This window comes from Pocillopora verrucosa, chromosome 4, assembly GCF_036669915.1.
Source record: "Pocillopora verrucosa isolate sample1 chromosome 4, ASM3666991v2, whole genome shotgun sequence".
Classification (NCBI taxonomy): Eukaryota; Metazoa; Cnidaria; class Anthozoa; order Scleractinia; family Pocilloporidae; genus Pocillopora; species Pocillopora verrucosa.
Genome location: NC_089315.1, coordinates 7,724,175 through 7,733,595, shown reverse-complemented (window position 1 = coordinate 7,733,595; position 9,421 = coordinate 7,724,175). Strand labels below are relative to the sequence as shown.

At 37.1% G+C, this 9,421-nt stretch overlaps 1 pseudogene; it reads right to left on the bottom strand.

Moving 5' to 3' along the window:
• Positions 1-6,808: 6,808 nt before the first annotated feature.
• Positions 6,809-8,137, bottom strand: LOC131787584 (histamine H2 receptor-like; annotated as a pseudogene).
• Positions 8,138-9,421: the final 1,284 nt, after the last annotated feature.

Here is a 9,421-nt window from a genome sequence, read left to right as displayed (position 1 = left end):
CGGAAACAAACAAAAATTTATCTTCCGATTTCCGAAGGCTGCAAGCAAGATTTTATACGATCCAGGCCTTGAGGTCGGAGCGCAGTCTAGTAATGAGAACAAAGTAGAGTCTAGAAAAGTTAACGTTCTGATGTTCGTTACTTTTCTAGCTTACCTTTTCACTTTTTGAGGACAAAAACCTGGCGCTTTGGGTTCGGATGCATAGATAATTACTTAAAATGCTTTTTGAATGCGTTTCCAGTAAGAAAATGATTTCTTCTACAGGGTTTAAGTTTTATTTGTTCATTTGTAAGGTTTGCTCGTCCTTATTGTAACGCCATGTCCACATTATGTCCACAAGTGCTGAATTACGCGAATATCTTTATCAAGACTATTTTCATTCTTTATTAGTACTGAAACAACCGTAACTTAAATTTCCGATTTATTGGCGAGCGCAGGGAGTCATGTGATGTTATACCAATAAGTTAAGAATATACCGCAAATCTTACTTTAAAATTTGTAGTTAGAGTCAAGACGGGGGGTGGGGGTGGTGGTGACGCTTACTTGAATAAGCTTTCTTGAATCCAGGCCATAGCGATAGGTGTGACAAAAAGAGCGTCGTTCAACCGCTCCATTTGGTAATTATTTTGTCTTCTATCATTATTCGATCAACAGCTGATCTTAAAAACAGTGTTTTTTTTCACGCTAAACAACCGCCTAAGGTGAGGCCTGGCTATTTTTTTCCAGTCCTGTTTGTTGTCCTTGAAGATGGCAGCCCTACCGGAAGCTTCTAAGATATCTCAAATGAAGAATTCACAGAAAAACAGGTTAGGCTTATCAAATAGTCAGTTAGGCTTATCATTCGCGAGAGGGCTGGATCGAGGGAGCCTTTCAATCAGCCCAGAATTCAATGAATATCTCTCTTGAGGAGCTGCTGGGAGCAGACTTTTGACGGTTTCGGACTGCTAGTAAGACGTACGAAGTGTTTCATGAAGACATATAAATCTAAATAGGTCGAAAATCTCATTCCGATTAGAAACATATTTCAACGCCCAATTTCTGGTACTATTCCTCCGATAATGTAACATATTTTTTTAACGTAAACACGTACTAGCAACTTGCTAAGCCATAATTGAAATTCATGGGATGATGTTTTCATCTCACTTTTCTGTGTATCGTAATATCTTCTTCTACCTTTTCGTCTTCTTCTCTTGTTTTTAAAGCCAGGAAAAGTTTCGGTTAACCCAACTCCACAAGGCTGATTTTTAAGTATGATTACGCATATTATTCCGAAACAAAACGTTTATCTAGCTTCAGCGAATTAAGTAGCGGTTATTCGCCCAAGGCGAAGTCAATATTACTCGACAGTCCCCCAATCGAGTTGGCAGGAGTAACTCGACAGTCTTTACTCATCCGAAAGAGGGTAGATGTCTCTCGGAGAATTATCTTGATATTTTCAAAGCAACTGTAATTTCTTTCGTTTCCTTTGTTTTTTTTTCTAAAACTCAACTTCCAGAAAAAAAATTATTTTCCGGACGAATAAAGACCTTAGTGCCTTACGGAGTTTTAATTAAGCACTTTTGTATGCCTGACGCCGTAAAATTTAATTTAGACTAGAGTCGGTGAGTCCAAAAAAGTGTTATTCACCATATGCTTCAAATTATAAGAAATGCGTCGAGATATTTCCATATGATTTAAATAAAAATAAAATACTAAACGTTTACACAAATTTCAATTTGAAACTAAATGTTTTCCGACATTTAGTATAAACAAATATCATTGAAATAAAATTCTTTTATGGTAGTCGTCTAAAGTACATTGCTCTGCGATTGAAACTTTTGTTTGATCTGTTCGGCGTATTTAAGCGTCTACAAAATTTATCCGTTTTAACAAAATTTTGCGCAGTTCTCTCGCAGAATCTTAGCTCTCTATCTTGGTGTATCTGCGAGTATATGAGATGATAAATGAAATTCACATTAAACTGAAACGGAAGAACGCCCTTTCTGAAATGCGAGTTAGAGTTTCGTAGGTGGTAATAAATTATTAACATAAAAAGCACCTTAGATTAAAGATGTAAACATCTTAAAATTGGCTTTTGCTAAAAGCTTTTTCTAATTTTCAGAATTTAGCATATTACGCCACCCCTTCTTTCATCTGTAACTAGAATTTTTTCTAATTTATTTTTCCACCTGCTAGGTCTTGCTTGCCCAAAAAGAGACCTGCCGGTGACAAGTTTTCAGTTGTATACGAGTTTTTGGCCTATATCAGCTTTATTTAATTTATTACAGCTTATCCTGACAACTGTATCGTAGTTTTGCAGAAGTCAAGAATAGCCGTGTGGCTTGGCGATTAAGCGATCGCTTCGTTTGATAACAGCCATTCACTTTATCTCCTTCGGTTTCATGAAGAATGGAATCTAAAAATTACTGAAAGACATCGTTTAAAAGCAAAAATCACACTGTCACTGATAGGAATCTTATCGTGCTCTCTCAGTAAAAATGGGATCACAACTGCTCCTGTTGTTTTTCTGCCTTTGTATTTTCAGTACGTTGTTGTTTCTTTAATAAGACTTTGGTTGAAGCATCTTTTTCCAATTTTCAAAACAAAACCCCTTCCAGGGATTTTAAAACTGGTTCATCCGGCTGATATGAACGGAAAAAATTCACAGGTACTCACATGTCGCACGATATTTCATCTTGTCGACAGCGCTGCATATCTACTTTCCTTTCCTTGTTTCATATGTCATATTCATTTCTGTTCTTGGTCATTTTGAGATAGGCAACCTAGACCTTTCATAGCTAAGCTAAAACTATGGGCAGGGGAATATATTTATTAATAGTTGATAAGTAGAGGAGGTGGCAAAAACCTCAGGCTGAAATTTTAATGCCGCGCTTTTCTGGAGCAAGCACTTCGTTTGCTTGCAGTGTAAGAGGGAAGGTTTTTTTTTTTTTTTTTTTTTTTTACTCTACGTTGTGGTTCTAAAGATTATCATCAGTATCGATCCCCAGACCAGTTATTCTTGTATTAAGCGCACTTTAAAAAATGATTTTAACATTACGGTTTTCAATTAGGAGAGAAAATTTCGAATTGGTCGTAAGGTCTGCTTCACCGCACTAAGCCAGTTCACTCTACATGCGATATGAAAATAATCTACAATTGAAGATAGTTTGATGACGAAAATTAGTTTGGCTGAATAACAGGGAGTGTCAGGCCAATTTCATGGTAATTTAACCGTTTTTTTTAATCGAAGCTCCTTCCAGTTTTTGTGAGTCGTTAGACGCTTTACAGGGTAGAAGAATATTCTATTTCGAAGCACCTTGGTCAGTAGCTCTGGGTATTGATGCATCTTCTTTTAGTGCTTCCACTTAACTTTTTCAACAACTGAGATAAAGTTAAGGTAAAGTTGAAGCTATTAGTGAATAATGATTATTCAATGAAGTCTTGATATCTTGCAGATTGCGACACCATGAAATTGGCTCAAAGGGCCTTCACCACTAAAATTTCGTAGTTAGTCATATTCCATTGCTTTCTCTCGATCCGTGTTCCGTTTCACATTCGTTTTCTAATTCCTGAATGAATTTTTATATTCAACATTCTGTGCTGTGTGATACTACTGTAACAGTTTTAAGATCTGGAAATCTCTTATCCCTTTTTATTTTATTATTATTCATGCGGCTTAATCAGAGACTCCACAAAATGGAATGAGTACGCTGAATGACTTATTCATCATTCGATTGAGTGCTCCCTAAATTGAAGTGAAATTCTTATACTTAACGAAAGTGTTATCAGGCTTACAGCACCCACATCAATCACATCCAATATGGAAACACCTTGTCCGAACAGGTCGTCTAATAAACACACTATTCCGAGTTTTATCAGGGGGATGCTTTTCGTGATGCTTTTCAGAGTTCCATTCTCTTCTTTTAAATCTTATTTCTATAAGGGGGTGATTTATGCAATTAACTCTGGTTTTTCCATTTAATCTTCCATATCCGGATGGCCCATGATTTGTCTTCATTAGGTATTCACAATTTTTTCTTTTTCAGCCAAAGCTTTAAGATATTATATCTGAAATTGCGGTGATTTTTCAAAGTCAGAGTTCCCTGACTTCAGTTCTTTTATCTAAATCTTAGTTCGAAGTGTGGATGATCTATGCAATTAACTTTGCTTTTAGCTCCTAATCTTCCATATTCGAATAGCTTTTGACCTGTCTTCATATCATTTCAACGGTAGGAATGTACTACAGGGATTTTTTTTTCACAATAACATTTTCTATATTTTCAAAAATTAAATTACTTTGAAATTAAGATCAATTCACGAATGTCAGAAATCTCACAGGAAATCCAAACTCTAAGAACTTTCTTCATCCGAGACGAGTTAGCAATTATGAGATTACAATATTTCCTTAGTTTATAGCTTAAAATATTTTCTCTGCAGTAAATGGATCGAGTATTCTCAGGGCGTTTTACAAACGGCTTTTGGGGAAAACGGACGATTATGATCCCTTATCATACTACACCGTTTCTCCTTCTGTTTCTTAATACTCTTTTTTGCAGAAAATTTTTAAAAAATTTTTGATGTCTAACAACGTTATCTGTATGGCATGGTCTTTTCGTGACCTTATACGGAAGTAGTTCGTGTTTAAAAGGTCGTATGCTACTCGCTTTAATTTGTGCTTACTGTGAGACAATGTTGAATTTTGGTGAGTGATGTTGACATGTTTGTCCACTTGATACCGTCGTTTAGTTTATTATTCTGGTATCTTCATAAGCGTTTTGCTATCCTGTCAACATGATACTAACTGGCGAGAAGCTGAGAGCATTTTATGGGCGACAAAACAACGTGCACCCCTACTTGAATCGTTTTTCCAGATTTTTGTTTCGTATGAATTTGTAAGAAAAGCAGTAATGCCGAGAGTTTTAAGATCTATTTTTGTCAAAATTTTGAAATCACAGATTAACCCAGGAAGATATTAATGACAGAAGTACCAAAGTCGCTTTTTCATAGACCAGCACATTTCAAGATCCCTTCACATTAGTCATCATAATGAATTGGAAACTTTCCTCCCCATATCAGACACACTCCATCTTAATTGCAACTGGATTGTTTACATTCCGAACAAAAAACGGCTGCCGCTAGTCACACAGGACTTTTGCGTTTTTTGTTTATCTTTTCAATCCACAAAGATAATTTGTCTTTCTGCATAACACCGGTTATAAGAGAACAAAATTGTAAACCTTTTACAAAAAACCACAACAGTTATCGGGGAGGTATTGGAACACCTTCGCAGAAGTCGAGAATCTTCATGGAAATCCCCAGCGATGAATTAAAATTCTTTTCTTGGAAAATGTGTGAGTTATTTTCTCTTTGGTGGTTTTTTTGGCCGTTTCTTGAATAATGGTAAATATATTTAATTCAATCTTTATGTAATTAGTACGCTTCAATATAGAATAAGCCGTCCATATGGAAATCCGTATCTCAATGATTATGGAACCTCTACATCCCGTTTTTTAATTCTACGAGAGAACAATTTCATTGCCTTTTGTAGATTGGGGATGACTTTTTTCCTTTTTAGAACGTATCAGATTTAATTTTCAGACATACTTTTGGTTTTTGTTCAAAGAATATCAAACTTGACTTGCATTCGAGATGGCGCACCCCGATTTCAGCGAGTTCGTTTGAACCTAAAGTTAATTTGATTTCCCTCCAAAACGGACATCGTTTATGCTCAAAAACAAGTAGGTGTGGGATTTTGCATCTCTGGTCAAAAGGAATATCCATAGCTTTTATTTACTTTATTCTACGCAAATAAAAAAAATGAAAAATAGCTTTCACCTCCAAAAGGTCAAATGTAGATATGACACAAAAAATTATAAAGCGATTTTTCGCGGTGTCGCCTGTTAACCTCTTGCGATTTGCCAAGATATGCCAAATTGTGATATCTTTTCAATATCTGCAATCGAAAGACATGTATTCCGGCGTACTGCCAAATGTTTGCCCAACTAAAATCTCTTTACCATATGCATTTCAAGTGACAAATTGGGTCAACAACATGTCAAAATTTGAGTCTCTAGAAAAGTATTTCTTAAAGTAATTTTTCATTGTCAGGTACGCATCATTCTTTTTTCCTTAGACTATTCAATACTTTGGTTTTCGATTATCGACAGGGAATCATTGATTCATAAACAGGCGTTGTAACTTGTCTGGGAAACGGCCAAAAATTTAACGCAGGGTGATATGGGCAGATTCTCGGTTATATTCATTTCCCAAAGAAATTGTGAAGTAAAATGTGGATCCAGTCAACGGCTTTTCAGCTGCATCTCAAGTAGCATTCTCATTAAAATTATTCGCTTTTGGCGGAAAGAAGTCGTACAGTGAACCTGACATGAAGACAATACATAATTTTCATTTTCTGACATCTCTTACACAAAAAAATTCCCCCAAAATTAATCACGTTAACATTTCAGTGTGTAGAGATAATTAAGTAATTGAGGCCTCCTTTGCTAGAGAGCTGAAAAATCCCAGTTAATCTCGCAATCATGGCAAATCCTTGCCAATCATTTATTAAAGTCAACTGTACTTATTCCAAAGCATTGTCTCGCCGTATATGAGCAAATAATTCATTTTTGTTTGTTTGCCAGAATACACAATGCCACCTTTCTCCAACTCAGTTTATTTCATGAACATGCTGTATTGATTTTTGTATTAAAAAGCAAGCTTTTAAGTCGGCGGTTCTTTTGTAGCTTAGCTACAGTTGACATTACAGATTTTAATATTCTAGCAAATTTTTACAAAATGTCAGTTCAAAGGCTATTTAACAGGCTTTTTTTTTTTTACAAAAATAAAAAACTATCTCGGATTTCGCAATTGTATTTCTTTTTTTAGAGAAATCGTGCTAATATGTGGGCTGCTAACTGTGTTTTGCTTCTGATTATCTAAAACACGAATGATTTCAAAGTAAATCACAATTGATATTGAGTTTTAAATTCCTTTCATAAAAGCTTAATGGGGAGTGAAGGTGTCACCAGCCCTGTCAAAAACTGTAACACAAATACTTTAATATTTTTCTTTTCTGGAAAGAAAAAATCAAGAATTTTTAAAGATTTATGCCGCGTGAGCGCAATACAACACCCTGGATCGCAAAAAACCAAACGAAATATTGATATCGAGTCTTAGTAACATCAATTCGAATGCAAAAAAACAGCAGGACAATTAGTAATCTAAAAACAAAACCGCAAATATTGCGTTCAATTCAGTGATGTGCTTCAGTGATAGCTTCCTCAGAACCATGTCGACTGAAAGAAACCGTGCGGCATCGGAAAAGACGCAGAAACGCGTTTCCTGAAGTCGCGCTTGAAAAACGCATACACCGCGGCGTTCAACAGCGACCCTGCTGTCATGGTGTACCACGAAACTGTCCAGAGTACAGGTGGAATGATATCGTCTCTTTGTAAAGCATCCGCGGCGGTCATGAAGAACACAGGCATCCAGCTTATAACGAAGATACCTGCTATCATAGCGAAAACTCTAGCGACGCGCCCCTCGCCAGTGATTCGTTTACCTTCGCAAGCAGTCTGTTGTTGATTATCGTAAGTTGCAAGTTTTGCAAGGTTCTTTACCTGTCGCGCAACTTCACGGAAGATTTGATGTAGGCGAACAGGATGAAAATGTAAGGAACTACAACACCGCCTACAATGAAGAACAGATAGACTTTTTCTGCAGTTGTACCTTTCTCGTTGCCCCAGATCAACGGTAGAAGGCTCAGTGGAATGGGTAAAATCCAGGCCGTGAGCAAGATTTTGACAAAATGTCTAGTCATCGTGTAAGAATATCGCAGCGCGTTCATAACGGCCAAATAGCGGTCCAGCGTTACCGCAAACAAATTGGTAACGTTCGCAAAAAGAATAAGCGACACCAGATATCCTCTGGCAGGGTTGGATTGGTCCGCTATGTTCACTGGAATTAACACAACACCAAAGAGGATATCTGAAAGGGCCAAAGACACTATAAAACCGTTTGTGAAAGTTCGCAATTTGCGGAAGCGATACACCAGAAAGCAGACCAGGAGATTTTCCAACGTAATTAAAACGCCAAGGATACCCAAAGGTATTGCTTCGCTGAGCGGTTTTGTCGTCGATTCTGTTTGATTAGCCAGTTTTTACACGGATAATCGATTCAAAGGTCCGCGTTGGCCACAGTACGTCCCGATGTGATCGCAAATTTCAATTAGCTTGTGAATCGAATCCGAGTCGCGGCGGGGTTCCCCCTAAAGCAATTCAATAACTTGTTTCTTCGTTCAAATTCAGAATTTCACGATGTCCTGCGCGCCTTGTATTGTCTCGTTTTTCTTTGTACTCTCACTTTTAAACACACAATTCTAACCAGATGTTTTTCGTCCACTAATCGACAAGCATCCGTGGTCATTCTGTTGAAAAGCCGTGAAGAGCTCTATCGATGACTCGGAATCCCCTTTTAAGCTCTGCACGGTTCTAATTCTGCCAATCGGAATTCTTCTGTGGGAAAACAAAGGCTTGCATGAGTGGAGTCACACTAAAGTGTCTTTGTCCTTGAATTAGCAACTCAGTTGGGCTGGCTTGCTTTATCTACAATTAGTGACCGACAACCTCTCTACCAAAATGCGAGTTATGTCCAACCAACACAAGGGGATAAATATGAATAGCTTAGTTTCCTTTTTCGCGGTAATTGAAAAACCACTTTACTGGTTCAACTGACAGGTAAACAAAACATAATGATCCATCAAAACTTTTTGCGAGCCACAACATAGTTTGAAGCTTGCGTGTTACTCAGAAAAAGCAACATACACGCAAGACTTGTCGAGCAAAATAAAAATCTGACTGAAATTATGTAATTTTTCACCTGGACTAAAAGACTATTGTGCTTGCTTTTTTCACAGGGAATTTTCTGAAACGTTATTTTGGCTATTTTTATTGTCAAGGTGCATAGCATGCTTTTCTCGTTCCAGGAATTCGGCAAATAACATGTTCGTTCACAGCTATATTTATAACAACAAAGATATGAAATAAACTCCGTCGTAGCTTGCTAAGTGGCGTCTACTCGGACGAATCGTGTCCAAAAGCATTGCGAGAAGATATTCCGCTCTCGCGGTGTAATTTATCTTCTGCTCAACAAACTCTTCATGTTCAGCTGTTCCCGCATGTCGCGAACTTTTTATTCAAATAGCGCTGAAGTTGGGGATAGACTCATTGTCTACGGAATCTTTGAATGAGTTGTTTATTGCATTAACTGTAGCTCAAGCCTCTAGAACAGGTGTTTCAATAACAAAATTTGTTTATATTCGAAGTGATGTTTGTTTCGTCGAATAGTTCTTGTCAATTCCATTTATAACATAGCTAGTAAATTTGTCTAATCAAATTCAATTGCGCGAGTGTGCTTCATATTCCTAGTGTGCACGCTCATGACG